The following is a 16,247-nucleotide window of genomic DNA, read 5'->3' on the forward strand; positions in this document are numbered from 1 at the left end:
TCCTTTGTCTGATCACATGAATTCCTTAAGTACACTCCTGATTTTATACCACACAGAGGGTTTTGTTGTTGTTGTTTGGTATTTGCCTTATATTACACCAAATGGAAGAGTGCAAAGATCATAGCTCCAGAGAATAAAGCAGAGCTGAGGGTGAAACTCATTATTGGGCCTCAATTATTTATTATAAAATAGAAATCTTCCCTCTTCCCTTCTCAAACAGCAGTGATGTTTGAGCAGATGAAGGGAAGAGTGAAAAGAAGTAAGGTTGAGGGGCTAAGCACGATGATGGAGGATATTCCAGGATATGGGAGAAAGACTAAGTTTTACATTAAATATAAAGGAAACATTGCAGGATTTTGAAAGCAAGGGAAGAATGTGATCAGATTATCACTGAGAATTTCCCCTTTGCTGCTCTGTGTGGAGTGAGGGGTAGGAGGCAGCTATAGGGGGAGAGGGTGAGGCACAGAAGTGAAAGTGGAGAAATCAGTCAAAGGCTGATGTTGTTCATGGAAGCAAGAGACAGGGGAGGCCTGGACTAAGAACGTGGCCATGGACATGAAATAAAGAAGAGTCTCAGATATATTTTCAAAGTAGCATCCATAAGGCTTACTAATATATATGATCTCTAGTTTATCAGAAAGGAAGGACTCTTAGATATTGGCTTGAATAACTTGCTAAAGTGCAGTGCTTTTAACATGAAAGTAGAAGAATAGGAGTTTGAGAAGATGAACATGGAATGCAGAAAGCCCAGAATTCCACTCTGGATCTGTTAAGTTGCAGAATTGAAGACACGTCCAAGGGGAGACATGAGAAGACACTGGGATGTGAAACCACGGAGCTCAAGAGAGAGATGTGGCCTCCAGTGGAAACGTGGGCTTCGTCAGAACAAGAGAGCTCACACCCTTGGGAGCTGGTGAGATCACTCGGGGACAAAGGTGAGAGATGAAAAGATGACACAAATCTTGAGGTGCTCCAAATGAGACAACTGGAGAAGGAGCCAGTCAAGATTATAAAACGATAATGAACTGAGGAAAGAAGGAAAGCAGGAGAGTGTTTCAAAACCAAGAAAGTAAAGTCCTAAGTGACAGGTACAGGGCATAAAAAGTAGCAAATCAATGAAGGTGTTATATGAAGGATATTTTGAAATAGTGACTCTTTCTTCCTCTCAGGTGGGATGGAGAGTTCAGGTGATACTGAGGAAGAGACACTTCCTCAATGGTAAATGGATGCAAGTATGGGTTAGTTTAGACCTGAGAAGGTGAGAAAGTCTATTCCTGATGATGGCAATTTTCCCAGAGAAGCATGTAACTCTTAGATCAAATCTCAGATACATGGAAACAAGGGCAAAATTTCAATATGCACAAGTCTCTGTAACAAGGTACCCTGCAAAGTGAGGACTGTCTGCATAAATGTATAAATGGGTATGGAGGCAACAGAGATTGCAAAATTTCAAAGCACACTATAGCGTAAGGCCAAATGAGCTTGCTGTCAAAGCTGAGCCTGTACAGTACTTGACTGAACAAAAGAATGTACTGTTAGCTGCTTGAAGGGTAGCCTTCCTTAAAGGGAAAAATGGCCCAGAGGAAAGAGGAAGTGTTGACAGGGAATGAATGAGAGATTTCCTTCCACTCATTCCTCTTTCTTTCTATTGTTAACATTGACTTTGCTCAAGGTCATTATCACACTCACAGTGGAAGGACAGCCTAGGGACTCTGCACCTCAAGATAAGTAGCAAAGACACAGAAGGGCACACTGATTTTATAGACTGACCCTGACCTTAGTCTCTTAAGTTGATTGTACCTAATGACTGGAATGGTATAGCAAGGATTCAGTTGAGATGCCTACTGATAAAATCAACCTCCAAGGTGACAGAAGACATAGTTTGAGATCCTCATAAGCAAAGGTCCACTGGTACTGCAACTGTGAAACTGTGAAAAGCTTATGTGTGCTCAGAATATGCTAATTCTAAACTAATATGCACACCACGTTTCACACACTCAATCAAGTTTCACACACTCAATCACACATAGCTTCATTAAGCTGAGGGAATGAGTATATTATAAAGTATTCATAGTTTCTTCCAATCTTCCCATAACTTGGAATTGACCTTCCCTTTAGTTCCCTAGGCTCTCGACTGTGTTTTAGGAAATACTCAGGAAGCCCAGGGGTACTGAGACTGCCCACTGTTCCACCTCCAACATCACAGCCAGCTCCCCCTTCTCTAATCTCAGTTACTCCTGGTGTCTGGATCCCATGCTTCCCTCCCACACTGAAGAGGTAGCTCTCAAAATTGGATGGGAAAAAAACCACCAACAAGGAGATACAATTGCCTATCTATTCAGATCAGATCAGATCAGATCAGTTGCTCAGTCGTGTCCAACTCTTTGCGACCCCATGAATCGCAGCATGCCAGGCCTCCCTGTCCATCACCAACTCCCGGAGTTCACTGAGACTCACGTCCATCGAGTCAGCGATGCCATCCAGCCATCTCATCCTCTGTCATCCCCTTCTCCTCTTGCCCCCAATCCCTCCCAGCATCAGAGTCTTTTCCAATGAGTCAACTCTTCACATGAGGTGGCCAAAGTACTGGAGTTTCAGCTTTAGCATCATTCCTTCCAAAGAAATTCCAGGGCTGATCTCCTTTAGAATGGACTGGTTGGATCTCCTTGCAGTCCAAGGGACTCTCAAGAGTCTTCTCCAACACCACAGTTCAAAAGCATCAATTCTTCGGCGCTCAGCCTTCTTCACAGTCCAACTCTCACATCCATACATAACCACAGGAAAAACCATAGCCTTGACCAAACGAACCTTTGTTGGCAAAGTAATGTCTCTGCTTTTGAATATGCTATCTAGGTTGCTCATAACTTTCCTTCCAAGGAGTAAGCGTCTTTTAATTTCATGGCTGCAGTCACCATCTGTAGTGATTTTGGAGCCTAGAAAAATAAAGTCTGACACTGTTTGCACTGTTTCCCCATCTATTTCCCGTGAAGCGATGGGACCAGATGCCATGATCTTCATTTTCTGAATGTTAGAACGGTGAAAATCCAAAACACTAACAGCATCAAATGCTGACATCAATGTGGAGCAACAGGAACTCCTATTCATTGCTGGTGGGACTGCAAAATGGTACAGCCGCATTGGAAGACAAGTTGGTGGTTTTTCGAACAAAATTAAACATACTCATTATATGACTCAGCAACTGTGCTTTTGGTACTTAGCCAAATAAATTGAAAATTTATTTCTACATAAAAACCTTCACACAGATGTTTTATAGCAGCTTTTTTTTTTTCAGAATTGCTGAAATTGGGAAGCAAATAAGATGCCCTTCAGTAGGTGAATGGATCAACTGGTACATCCAGACAAAGGAATGCAGAGGTAAAGAAAAATGAGCCATCAAGCCAAGAAACTAAATGGAAGTATATGAAATGCACTTTACTAGGAGAAAGAAGCTACACTGAAAAGACTACCCACTGTATAACTCCAACTATAAGACATTCTCACATCTCCCGCATTGGCAGGCAGGGTCTTTATCACTAGCACCACCCGGGAGGCCCAGAAGATGCTCTAGAAAACCATGGAGACAGTAAAAAAGATCAGGAGTCAGAGAGCAAGGAGGAATGAATGGGCAAGTCCAGGGGGTTTTTAGGCCAGTGAAACATTCTGTCCTTCCACTGTGAGTGTGATAATGGCCTTGAGCAAAGTCAAAGGTGGGTACACATCTTTATACTGGGTTGATCAAAACTTCATTTGGGTTTTTCCAAAAGATGTCAATACATTTGTCAAAACCTATAGAATGTATGCCACCAAGAATGAACCCTAATGTACATTATGGACTTTCAGTGACTATGACACATCAGTGTGGGTTCGCTGACTGTAACAAGTGCACCACTCTTGTGGAAGAATCGACAGTGGGAGAGCCCGTTCATACGTGAGGTAGGAAGTATATGAGAATTCTGTGTACTTTCTGCTCAATTTAGAACCTAAAACTTCTCTAAAAAAAATACAGTCTGTTTTTAAAAATGGATGGAAAGCTATCCTTTCAGTAAGTATTCATCAAAAAACCCTAGATCTTTCCTGTATGTAGGGCATGCTGTGTCCAGTCTAGAACATCTTATTTAATTTTCTATTTAGCTGAATAAAAGGAAGAATCTTAAAACTTTATTCTTTAGTGACACTAATTCCCCATGGAGACTCTATACTTCTCTCCCTACCAACCCCACCCCATACAGTCCCAGTTCCAATAGGTTATGTGCATTCATACATACTTCAAGGATAATTTATATTCTGGACAGCATAGCAATTATAATCCATTGGTTTTATATTTTTATAATCTCTAAATTAAAAAAAAAAAAACACACAGGTGAAGAGAAGAACAAAGTTTATTATTTAAGACTGTCTTTATTTTGAGAAAGTGACTTCAACAGGCCATGGTGGGCCTGAATTCAGACAGAACAAGCCCAAATTCCATCTTTCACTGCCATGCTAAACAGGAAGGGACGCATAAAACTGTCAGGCCATTTCACTGAAAGGTCTGTATTGGAGTTTAAAAAAAAGAAGAAGAAACATTTCCAGTAGTCATCTGGAAGGTTTTATTTCATTTGTTTGCCTTATAAAGTCGTGCTTGGTCATCTTATTAAAAGACAACCTTGCTATAGAAAACACAAGCTTGCTCCCTGAAATTATGCATCAGCAAATATTGATTTGCACCAGACTGGACCTTGATTTCAGAAAGGCAAAGCACTGGCCCAAAGAGTCCCATTGATTCAGGATAGAAGAACTGTGTCTTCTGTCTGTTTTGACTCTCCAGGATTTCCCTAACTTTTCCCTCATCAAAAATATATCAGTCTGCGGACTGAGGTGTTGGGTGACTGTGCCAGGAGTGTTGGGCAGGGATGGAGGACTCTTTGCACTGCCCAGCAAAGTCCTGCCTGCCCAGTTGCTGGCAACCTGGCCTCGCTTTCCTCTCTAGCCACGACTCTGGCTTCAGGCTAACTTCTTTACTGAGCTTTCACTCAAAGGCCTTTTTACCAGTCCCAGAATCAGACAGACCTTCACAAATATGGCAGAATCAAGGTGGTTTCCAGTTTGGGAATTCAGTAACTACTTATCCGCAGGAGAGCTTGATGAAATACAGTTGACCCCTCAGGCTATATACTTTATTTTATTTTATTTTGCCTTAAGGAAAATAAACAGGCAGGTATATTGCAGGCAGTTAGTACTATGATGTGGGAATGCCACAAGACATCATGAAACATCTTCACTCAGATAATTCTTGGGGGCTGAAATGGCCAGTCAGGTAAGTCTTTCTTGAGAAGCAATGATTAAACTGAGACTTGAAAGATGGGAAGCATTTAATAAATAAGGGTAAAATAGGTAAGGTAGAAGATGGAAAATGCTTGGAGGAATCTTACTGTAGCCATTCAACATCTCAGGAACTCAGAGAGATGAAGTCACTTTCTTAGGACTACATAATCGTTGACTAGCAGAAGTCAGATTCAAACTGTCCACAGAAAGGACAGCAAGACCTAGGTTCAAATCTTAATACTTCACACCATAAGACTTGCTCCCCTCATTTTTGAAGTGGTAATAAGCTAAATGCTTACTGTAAATTGAGAATCGATCAATGGCTACTATTAATTTGATCATTTCTATTTACTTCAATGGATTGTAAGCTCTGAATCTGCAGGCAGTTTGTCCACCTTGCTCAGTGATATATCTTGAGGGCTCTACCCAAGGCTTGGCATGTGACAGAGGATTCTCATGTATGGAGAAAGTATTGAGAGAATGAAATAAAAGAACATATGTGAAGTTCAGGGACAATACCAGCAGTTTCTTAGCAAATGTTAGCTCTCCTTACCTAACACCAGGTCAATAAGACAATGCCTTTTAGCCAGATAATTCTATTGATATTTGGAAATATGTTTGAATACTTCTATAAGTCATTTGGTATTGGAATCCAGTTCTAATACTGCACTTAATGGCTAGTAGTTGTCTAATGTATGGTCTTGCCAGGTGGTGCAAGTGATGAAGAATCCACCTGCCAATGCAGGAGACAAAAGAGACACGGGTAAAATCCCTGGGTCCAGAAAATGCCCCAGAGGAAGAAAGGGCAACCCACTCCAGTATTCTTGCCTGGAAAATTCCAGACCAAGGAGTCTGGGAGGCTATAGTTCGGGGGTTCACAAAGAGTCAGATACAACTGAGCACGAAGGTCAAGCATGATCCACAACTCCAGGCAGTAGCACCATCTCCTACTAGAGATAGTAATAAGAAGGAGACATGGTGTATCAAGACAAAAGGTCACCCTACCTATTCCCAGGACTTCCCAGTTGTCCTCAGGGGAAAACAGCTAATAACAAAGGCTGTAAGTCATTCTGAGGTTCTAACATCTTAAGTTCAGTCACTCAGTCATGTCTGACTATTTGCGACCCCATGGACTGCAGCATACCAGGCTTCTCTGCCCATCACCAACTCCTGGAGCTTGCTCAAACTCATGTCATCCAGTCAGTGATGCCAGCCAACCATCTCATACTCTGTTGTTCCCTTCGACTTCTGCCTTTAATCTTTCCCAGCATCAGTGTCTTTTCCAATGAGTCATTTCTTCCCATCAAGTGGCCAAAGAATTGGAGCTTAAGCTTCAGCATGAGTCTTCCAATGAATATTCAGGACTGATTTCCTTTAGGATTGACTGGTTTGATCTCCTTGAAGACCAAGGGACTCTCAAGAGTCTTCTGCAAAACTACATTTCAAAAGCATCCGTTTTTCAGTGCTCAGCAGTCCTTATGGTCCAGCTCTCACATCCATACATGACTACTGGAAAATCCATAGCTTTGACTATACAACCTTTGTCACTAAAGTAATATCTTTGCTTTTTAATATGCTGTCTAGGTCGACTTCACTTTCACTTTTCACTTTCATGCACTTGAGAAGGAAATGGCAACCCACTCCAGTGTTCTTGCCTGGAGAATCCCAGGGACAGGGGAGCCTGGTGGGCTGCCGTCTATGGGGTCCCACAGAGTCGGACACGACTGAAGCGACTTAGCAGCAGCAGTGGCAGGTTTGTCATACCTTTTCTTCCAAGAAGAGAGTGTCTTTTAACTTCATGGTTGCAGTCAACATCTAAAGTGATTTTGGAGCTCCTCAAAATAAAGTCTGTCAGTGTTTCCATTGTTTCTCCATCTATTTGCCATGAAGTGATGGGGCCAGATGCCATGATCTTCATTTTTTGAAAGTTGAGTTTTAAGCCATCTTCTTCACTCTCCTCTTTCACTTTCATCAAGAGGCTGTTTAGTTCCTCTTCACTTTCTGCCATAATGGTGGTGTCATCTGCATATCTGAGGTTATTGATATTTCTCCCAATAATCTTGATGAAACACAATCTTCTAGCTTGTGTTTCATCCAGCCTGGCATTTTGCATGATGTACTCTGCATATAAGTTAAATAAACAGGATGAAAATGTACAGTCTTGACGCACTCCTTTCCCAATTTTGAACCAGTCTGTTGTTCCATGTCCGGTTCTAACTGTTACTTCTTGACCTGCATACAGGTTTCTCAAAAGACAGGTCAGGTGGTCTGGTATCCCCATCTCTTTTAAGAATTTTCCACAGTTTGCTGTGATCCACACAGTCAAAGGCTTTAGCATAATCAATAAAGCAGAAGTTCACAGTTCATATGCTGTTGAAGCCTTGCTTGGAGAATTTTGAGCTAGCATGTGAGATGAGTGCAATTGTGTGGCAGGTTGAACGTTCTTTGGTGTGCCCTTTTTTGGGATTGGAATGAAAACTGACCTTTTTCAGTCCTGCAGCCACTGATGAGTTTTTCTAATTTGCTGGCATATTGAGTGCAGCACTTTCACACCATCATCTTTTAGGATTTGAAATAGTTCAACTGGAATTCATCATCTCCACTAGCTTTGTTTGTAGTGCTGCTTCCTAAGGCACACTTGACTTTGCACTCCAGGATGTCTGGCTCTAGGTGAGTGATCACACCATCATGGTTATCTGGGTCATTGAGAATCTTTTTTGTATAGTTCTTCTGTGCATTCTTGCCACTTCTTAATATCTTCTGCTTCTGTTAGGTCCATACCATTTCTGTCCTTTATTGTGCCCATCTTTGCATGAAATGTTCCCTTGGTATATCTAATTATCTTGAAGAGATCTCTAGTCTTTCCCATTCTATTGTTTTCCTCTATTTCTTTGCACTGATTACTGAGAAAGGCTTTCTTACCTCTCCTTGCTATTTTTTTTTTTTTTTTGGAATCTGCATTCAGATGGGTATATTTTTCCCTTTCCCCTTTGCCTTTTGCTTCTCTTCTTTTCTCAGCTATTTGTAAGGCCTCCTTAGACAATCATTTTGCCTTTTTGCATTTCTTCTTCTTGGGGGTAGTTTTGATCACTGCCTCCCATATAATGTTATGAACTTCTGTCCATAGTTCTTTTGGCACTCTGTCTGTCAGATCTAATCCCTTGAATCTATTTGTCACTTCCACAGTATAATTTTAAGAAATTTGATTTAGTTCATACCTAAATGATCTAGTGGTTTTCCCTAGTTTCTTCATTTTAAGTCTGAATTTTACCCTTGTGATGCTTTTATTTTCCTGTAAGAAATGTGCATTTCTATGACTTTCTCCTTGTATTTTGAGTCTTTCTTAGACATAGATTTCAGCGTCTCAGTGGCTGTCTGTGGTGGGAGCTGAGAATCCCCAGAAGATTCTTGGACTCCTCTGGGCATTGTTCAAGAGACCCAGTGCAGTTGGGGAGCAAGGGAATGAATTTCTCATAAGGAGCCTCCTGAGATGATCATAGCCATCATATCAGGAAGTAATTCTGACCACTCTTACAGAGAAGAAGTGGTTGAAAGTTTGGGATTTGCTAAATTTCCCCTCAAACACTTGCCATCAATCCCCATGATAACGACTGGAGGCTTAGCCTGACCCTGAATGCTGATGCAGTCATCAGCTTCAAGGAGAGGGCCACACTGAGGAAAATACAGAGAACTCTATCAATACTCTGCAATGACCTCCATGTTTAAAGCATCTTAAAAAAGAGTCACAGAGGCAGAAAACAGACTTATGGTTACCAAAGGATAGGGCAATGAGGGATAAATTGGGATATTAGGATTGACACATACACACTACTATATATAAAACAGAGAATCAACAAGGACTTACTGTACAGCACAGGGAAATCTACTCAGTATTCTGTAATGACGTACATGGGAAAAGAATCTAAAAAAGTGAGAAAAGTATCAAAATTTCTTAAAAATCTAAAAATATAGTTATTATATGATCAAGTGATCCCACTCTCAGGCATATATCTGGAGAAAACTAATCCAAAAAGATACATTCACCCTAATGGTCAGAGCAGCATTATTTTCAATAGCCAAGAAATGGAAGCAACCTAAATGTGCATCAACAGAGGAACAGATTAAGATGATGTGGTATATATATAAAATGGAATAACACTCAGCCATAAAAAAAGAATGAGCTAATGCCATTTGTAGCAACACAAGTGGGCCTAGAGATTATGATACTAAGTGAAGAAAATCAGACATATAAAGACAGATATCATATAATATCACTTGTATATGGAATCTAAAATATGACACAAATGAATTTACCTACAAAACAGAAATAGACTCACAGGCATAGAAAAGTTTAGTAAAGGGGAAAGGGAAGGAGGGATAAATTAGAAGTATGGGGTTAAAATATGCATACTATTATATATAAAATAGATAATCAACAAGGACCCGCTGCAAAGCATAAGGGACTATATTCAGTATCTTGTAATAACCTATAATGTAAAAGAATATATATATATATATACACATATATACATATATATATATATATATATATATGCACTGAGTCACTTTGCTGTACTAACAGAACATTGCAAATCAACTAAGTTCAATAAAAAAAATTTTTTTTAAGTGCATGAAGTATCACTTCCCCTCAACTTTCTTTTAACAAATCAGAAACATGTTAGGGAGCTTCAGAGAGACACAGCAAGCAAATTAACACATGTTAATGAAATTTCTGAGAATAATTCTCATGATCATTCTAGAGGACCCACATGATCTGATTCCAGCCAGGTTACCTGGTGTTGCATCCCATGACAATCAACTTTAGTAACAAAGACACTATTTCATTAGGACTCTATTCTGTGCCCATCCACCCCCAATTTAATCCATGTAGGACAAGGTCTACCACAAACTGGAAGTGCTAATATAAGTACTCATGTTATATTAGTTATTATTGAATATATTAAATGTTTTATTATAGAAGTAATAAAATTCCTGGCAACAATCATTTTTTAAGAATATGAAAGTGTCAGTCACTCAGTCATGCCTGACTCTTCGTGACCCCATGGACTCTAGCCCAACAGGCTCCTCTGCCCATGCGATTCTCCAGGCAAGAATACTGGAGAGGGTAGCCAGTCCCTTCTCCAGGGGATCTTCCTGACCCAGAGATCAAACCCAGGTATCCTGCACAGCAGGTAGATTCTTTACCATCTGAGCCTCCAGGAAATCCTTTTAAGAATATATAGATGACTAGTGCAAGTTCAAGGCATGAATCAGGGCATTTAAGCTGGTGCTCTGGGACAACCATGGGGTGTGGAGGGAGGTGGGAGGGGGGTTTAGGATGGGGGTACACATGTACACCCATGGCTGATTCATGTCGATGTGTGGTAAAAACCACCACAATATTGTAATTAGCCTCCAATCAAAATAAATAAATTTATATTTTAAAAATTAAAAAAATATAGTCAATAAATTTTAAAAAATAAGTTAATTAAAAAAAAAAAAATACAGAGTTACAGTATTAACTGAAAAAAATGATATAATCATTAAATAAAATGAAGAAAAGTCTGGGCACTCCCTGGTGTCAAAGCTGTGCTGCATGTGCTGAAGGGTGGTGCTCCCCTGGGGCCTGGTTTTCAGGGATACAGATCAGATGCCCCCAAAGGTTAGGACCCTTGAGCCTGAGGCTTTCCACGAACTGTAACCATCTGTTGTTTGTTTCCTCTTGGGTGCCCCCTACATTCCAGTAGCACATTCAGGTAGAGTGAAAGTCTCTCAGTCGTATCCAACTCTTTGGGACCCCATGGATAAAGTCCATGGAATTTTCCAGGCCAGAATACTGGAGTGGGTAGCCATTCCCTTCTCCAGGGGATCTTCCTGACTAAAGGATCAAACCCAGGTCTCCCACATTGCAGGTGGATTCTTTACCAGCTGAGTCACAGGGAAGCCCACATTCAAGTAGAGGATAATCATAAACTGGACATTTGCTCTGAATATGGGAAAATGTGGACTGAAGAGTCAGCACACACCTACAGGGCTCAGTTGGATGGAACCAGTTGCAATTAAGAGGCTGATTGGAAGGATTTTTTTTTTCAGTTTTGCCAAAAAGTCATTTAAACAAATCTGTCATAGAAAGTTTGCAGGTTTGCTAATTCATGCATGTCTCTTTTATTCCCAGATTAAATAACCTGCATAATATCACAAACACCTGGATGAGCAATGACGGACAGTGTGGACTCCTGAATAAACTCCATATCAGAGTCACTTAAAACGGAGATGACTTCACTTAAATAAAAGTGGGTAAACACCTGTTCTCCTGCCCAAAGCCTAACCTTCTGTATGTACTAGAGATTCCAGTCACTTGTCTGTTAGGGTTCCTGCAGGCATCCCCCCACGTCTCCTGCACTAGGAGCTTCTTCTTCCTTCCTGGGTCACTGACATCAGCACTTTAATCCCGTATATCAGCTATAAAAGGCCCCATATCAAAAAGTCCTCTCCTCCCAACATGTGATCTTAAGTGCATCTCCAGCCTCACTTCTCTGCTCCTCCTCATAGCAAATTTCTGTGAGTAGTATTCTATCTGCTCTCTTCCTACTACCTCCAACCATTCTCTCTCGAATCCATTCCCAAGCAGGTTTTTCTCTCTCTAGCTCAGCCCCAATGAAAGCAACCTAGTTAAATCCATTCCTGGGACCTCCAGACCACATTTACACGATTGATCACACCCTCCTTCTGGCAACACTGTGGCACTCACCTCTCTCCCTGCTGGCTCTCTTCCCCTTTGCTGGTCTTGAGTCTTCCCCTCTTGCTTCATTTTACTTCCTTCTCTTCACCAGGGTCCAGGCTGTATCTATGCTCATTCTCAGGTTAGCCTCATGGAGCCCTTGTTTTTAAATTCCATCTATCTATAAGGTGATGACATCCCAATTCAGATTTCTAGTTCCAATATTTGCTGAGTTTCTGACCCAGAGGGTAGGTACCCGACCTCTCTACTTGGATGGCCAACTGAAACTCTGCCCAGGGTCTTGTCTTCTCAGTAAACATGCCACCGTGCAGGCCCTCAGCTCAACACCCAGGGCTCTGTCTTACCACCTCACTATCTCCTTCCACACACGTCCAATCCAGCTACAGTTCCTGCCAGCTCTGAGTGGCTTTCTCTTCTCTACCCAGAAGACACAAATTATATCATGTTAATTCTCTATTCTAGACACTCCAATGACTTCCCATCCATTATATTTGAAATAAAACCAAAACTCCTTTTTTTATAATGCATGTCTTTGTATGTATGTGTGTTCAATTGTATCCAGTTTGCTGTGACCCCACAGACTGTAGTCCATCAGGCTCCTCTGTCCATGGAATTTTCCAGGCAAGAATACTGGAGTGGGTTGCCATGCTCTCCTCCAGGGGATCTTCCCAACCCAGAGATCAAACCTGAGTCTCTTGTGTCTCCTGCATTGGCAGGAAGATTTTTACCTGCCACCTGGTAGATTTTTAGGGCCACCTGGGAAACCCTCTTATGGAACCATAAAATACCTAGTCCCATTTATCTCTGCTTCCCTGGTGGCTCAGATGGTAAAGCGTCTGCATGAAATGTGGGGGACCCGAGTTTGATCCCTGGGTCAGGAAGATCCCCTAGAGAAGGAAGTGGCAACCCTCTCCAGTATTCTTGCCTGGAGAATCCCATGGACAGAGGAGCCTGGTGGGCCACAGTCCATGGGGTCGCAAAGAGTCGGACATGACTGAGCAACTTCACTTTCCTTTCCCGTTTCTCTCTCTAGCCTTCCACGCTGTCCACTCTGTTTGGGCCCCCTCCACTCTAGTCACTCAAACAGCAGTGCCATACTTTGGGCACACCATGCTCCATCCTTCCTCACAGTCCTTGTAGTGGCCATTCTCTCTGCCTGTCAAGCGCTTCCTCCAGATTCCCTCAGGCCACTCACTGGCTCCATGGGCTCGGATGTCAGCTCCTCAGAAAGGACCTTCCCAGCCATTCTTTATAAAACAACTCACTCTCTAGCCCTTTATTTTTCTTCACAGCTCTTATCACTGCCTGACATTATAGTCTAGATGTATTTATTAACACATCTATTATAATTCTTCCTAATGAGAATGTAATTTGACACGGCAGGAAAATAATCATCTTGCTCAAGTTTGTATCCCTAATGACCAAAACAATGACTCGCACATAACACACACTCAATAAACAATATTTTGAATCAAATAATAGACAGTACATTTGGCTAGGAAAAGTATTAAGAATATATTTTCTTTATCATACTCTTAAGTCATTATCAAATCACTTTTATTTATTTATTGACCACACTGCCCAGCATGTGGGATCCTAATTCCCCAACCAGGGATCAAACCCATGTCCCCTGCCTTGGAAGCTCGGAGTCTTATCCACCAGACCATCAGGGAAGTCTCTCAAATTGATTTTAAAATAACTTAGATGGGAAGAGGAAATATTGTGGGAATGAACAAACAAGGAGAAAATGCTCTGGAGATATTTGTTCTAAAAAATACTAAATACATTTTTAAACCTATAGTAATTAACAACATGGTATCACTAAAAGCATATCACAAAGATAAACAGAATAACTGCAGTATTTTTGCAGGAAGCCCTGGCATGTATAAAAGTCAATACATCATGAAGGAAATACCACAAGCCAAAAAATTAAAGATACTCTTTTAAAAGGTATTAAGCAAATCAGCGATTTTGGAAAACTCCAGTTAGGTCCTAATTCAGGATGATTCAATAAGAATGACAACAAAATGCTGGACTAACCTATATATATATATATATATATATATATATATATATATATATATGTATATTAGATGCAAATTATAAAAGGCATGACAAAAATAGAAGTAAATATTTAATAGATCTTTGGGAGAAAGAAATGCTTTCCAAAGCAAAATGTTTATAGAAAAAAATTCAATAACAGTGACCACATTAAACAAATAAAATAACAAAAATACTTTTGAATGCTAAGAAATATAAACAAATGGAAAAAGACAATTCTCAAATTAGAAATAATCCAGAAAATATTTCTCAAAGACTAATAAACTTAATATTTTTAGAAAATACATCAACCACTCCTACAAATCAGTTACCTCATGAAGAAATTAAGGAAAATAGCTTTTACTTTGCAGGGGTTGGTATCTGAAAAACATTTGGTAGACATTCAGAAAATCATACTTAATAAAAAATTTAAAAGAAAACCACTAATCTTTTAATGGAAAAAAATAAAATAACAAAAACAAGAGGTTATCAAGTAGTCTAATCAAACAAATAAATGTAGGTTAAAATCCTGGTTTATTTTTACTGGGCAACTAAAAAATACTCAATATTCAAAAACCATTTTCAAATTGTTGATAAGAGTATAAATTGAAAGAACTTTTCTTGAAGATATTCAGCCCATACTATCCAAAGCACTCTACAGACTTAATGCCATCCCTATCAAAATTCTAGTGGAATTTTCCACACAAATAGAAAAAGCAATCATAAAATTTATTTGAAACTACAAATGGCAACACAGTCCAGTACTCTTGCCTGGAAGATCCCATGGCGGAGGAGCCTGGTAGGCTGCAGCTCATGGGGTCACTAAGGGTCGGACATGACTGAGCAACTTCACTTTCACTTTTCACTTTCATGCATTGAGAAGGAAATGGCAACCCACTCCAGTGTTCTTGCCTGGAGAATCCCAAGGAGGGGGGAGCCTGGTGGGCTGCCGTCTATGGGGTTGCCCAGAGTCAGACACTACTGAAGTGACTTAGCAGCACACACAAAAAAAAAAGAGTAGCCAAAGAAGAAAAGCAAGAAGAACAAAACTAAAGGCATCTCACTTCCTGGTTTCAAATTATGTTGCAAAGCTATAATGATTGAAAAAGTATGGTACTGACATAAAAAGAGACATATAGACCAATGGAACAGAATAGATTCCAAATGTAAAACCACCTACAGAAAGTCAACTAAATCTTCTACAAGTGTACCAAGAACACACAAAGGAGAAAGATAGTCTCTTTAATAAATGGTCCTGGAAAAACTGAATACTCACATGCAAGAGAATGAAATTGAACCCTTATCTTACACTATACACAAAAATCAACTCAAAATGTTTTAAAGACTTAAATGTAAGACCTGAAACTGTAAAATTTTTTAAAGGAAACATTGGGAAAAAGCTCCTTTACATTTGTCTTGATAATGACTTTTTGGATATGTATTACACCAAAGCATAGACAATAAAAGTAAAAATAAACAAGTTGGACAACATCAAATTAAAAAGCTCTGTACAGCAAAGGAAACAATCATGAAAATGTCAAAAAACATGCTGAATTGGAGAAAATATTTGCAAACAATTTATTTGATAAAAAGGTAATGTGCAAGATATGTCAGAAACACATAATCTGATTTTAAAGTGGGAAAAACTTACACAGTGATGTATGCCAATTATTTCTCAATAAAATCAGGGGAAAATACATTTTAAAAATGGGCAAAGAACTTGAAGAAACAGTTTTCCAGACAAGATCTACAAATTAACAACAAGTATATGAAAAGCTGGGCTTCCCTAGTGGCTCAGACATTGAAGAATCTGCCTTCAATACAAGAGACTCAGGTTCAATTCCTGGGTCGGGAATATCCCCTGGAGAAGGGAATGGTTACCCACTCCAGTATTTTGCCTGGAGAATTCCATGGACAGAGGAGCCTGGTGGCTCAACTTCACTAACTTTCAGAGAAATATAAATCAAAACCAAAATGAGATATCATCTCACACCTGTTTATTATCAATAAAACAAAAGATAACAAGTGTTGGCAAGGTTTTAGAGAAAAGGAAACCCTGGTACACTGCTGATGGGAAAATAAATCAGTACGCTTATTATGGAAAATAATATGGAGGTTTCTCAAGGAGTTAAAAATGGAACTACCATATAATGCAACAACA

General features: G+C 40.0%; 1 long non-coding RNA gene across 1 annotated transcript in view; it reads right to left on the bottom strand.

Moving 5' to 3' along the window:
- Positions 1-16,247, bottom strand: part of LOC138989199 (uncharacterized) — a 214,016-nt gene that overhangs the window by 80,652 nt on the left and 117,117 nt on the right. The window lies entirely within an intron of this gene.

Source organism: Bos mutus, chromosome 9 (assembly GCF_027580195.1).
Source record: "Bos mutus isolate GX-2022 chromosome 9, NWIPB_WYAK_1.1, whole genome shotgun sequence".
Classification (NCBI taxonomy): Eukaryota; Metazoa; Chordata; class Mammalia; order Artiodactyla; family Bovidae; genus Bos; species Bos mutus.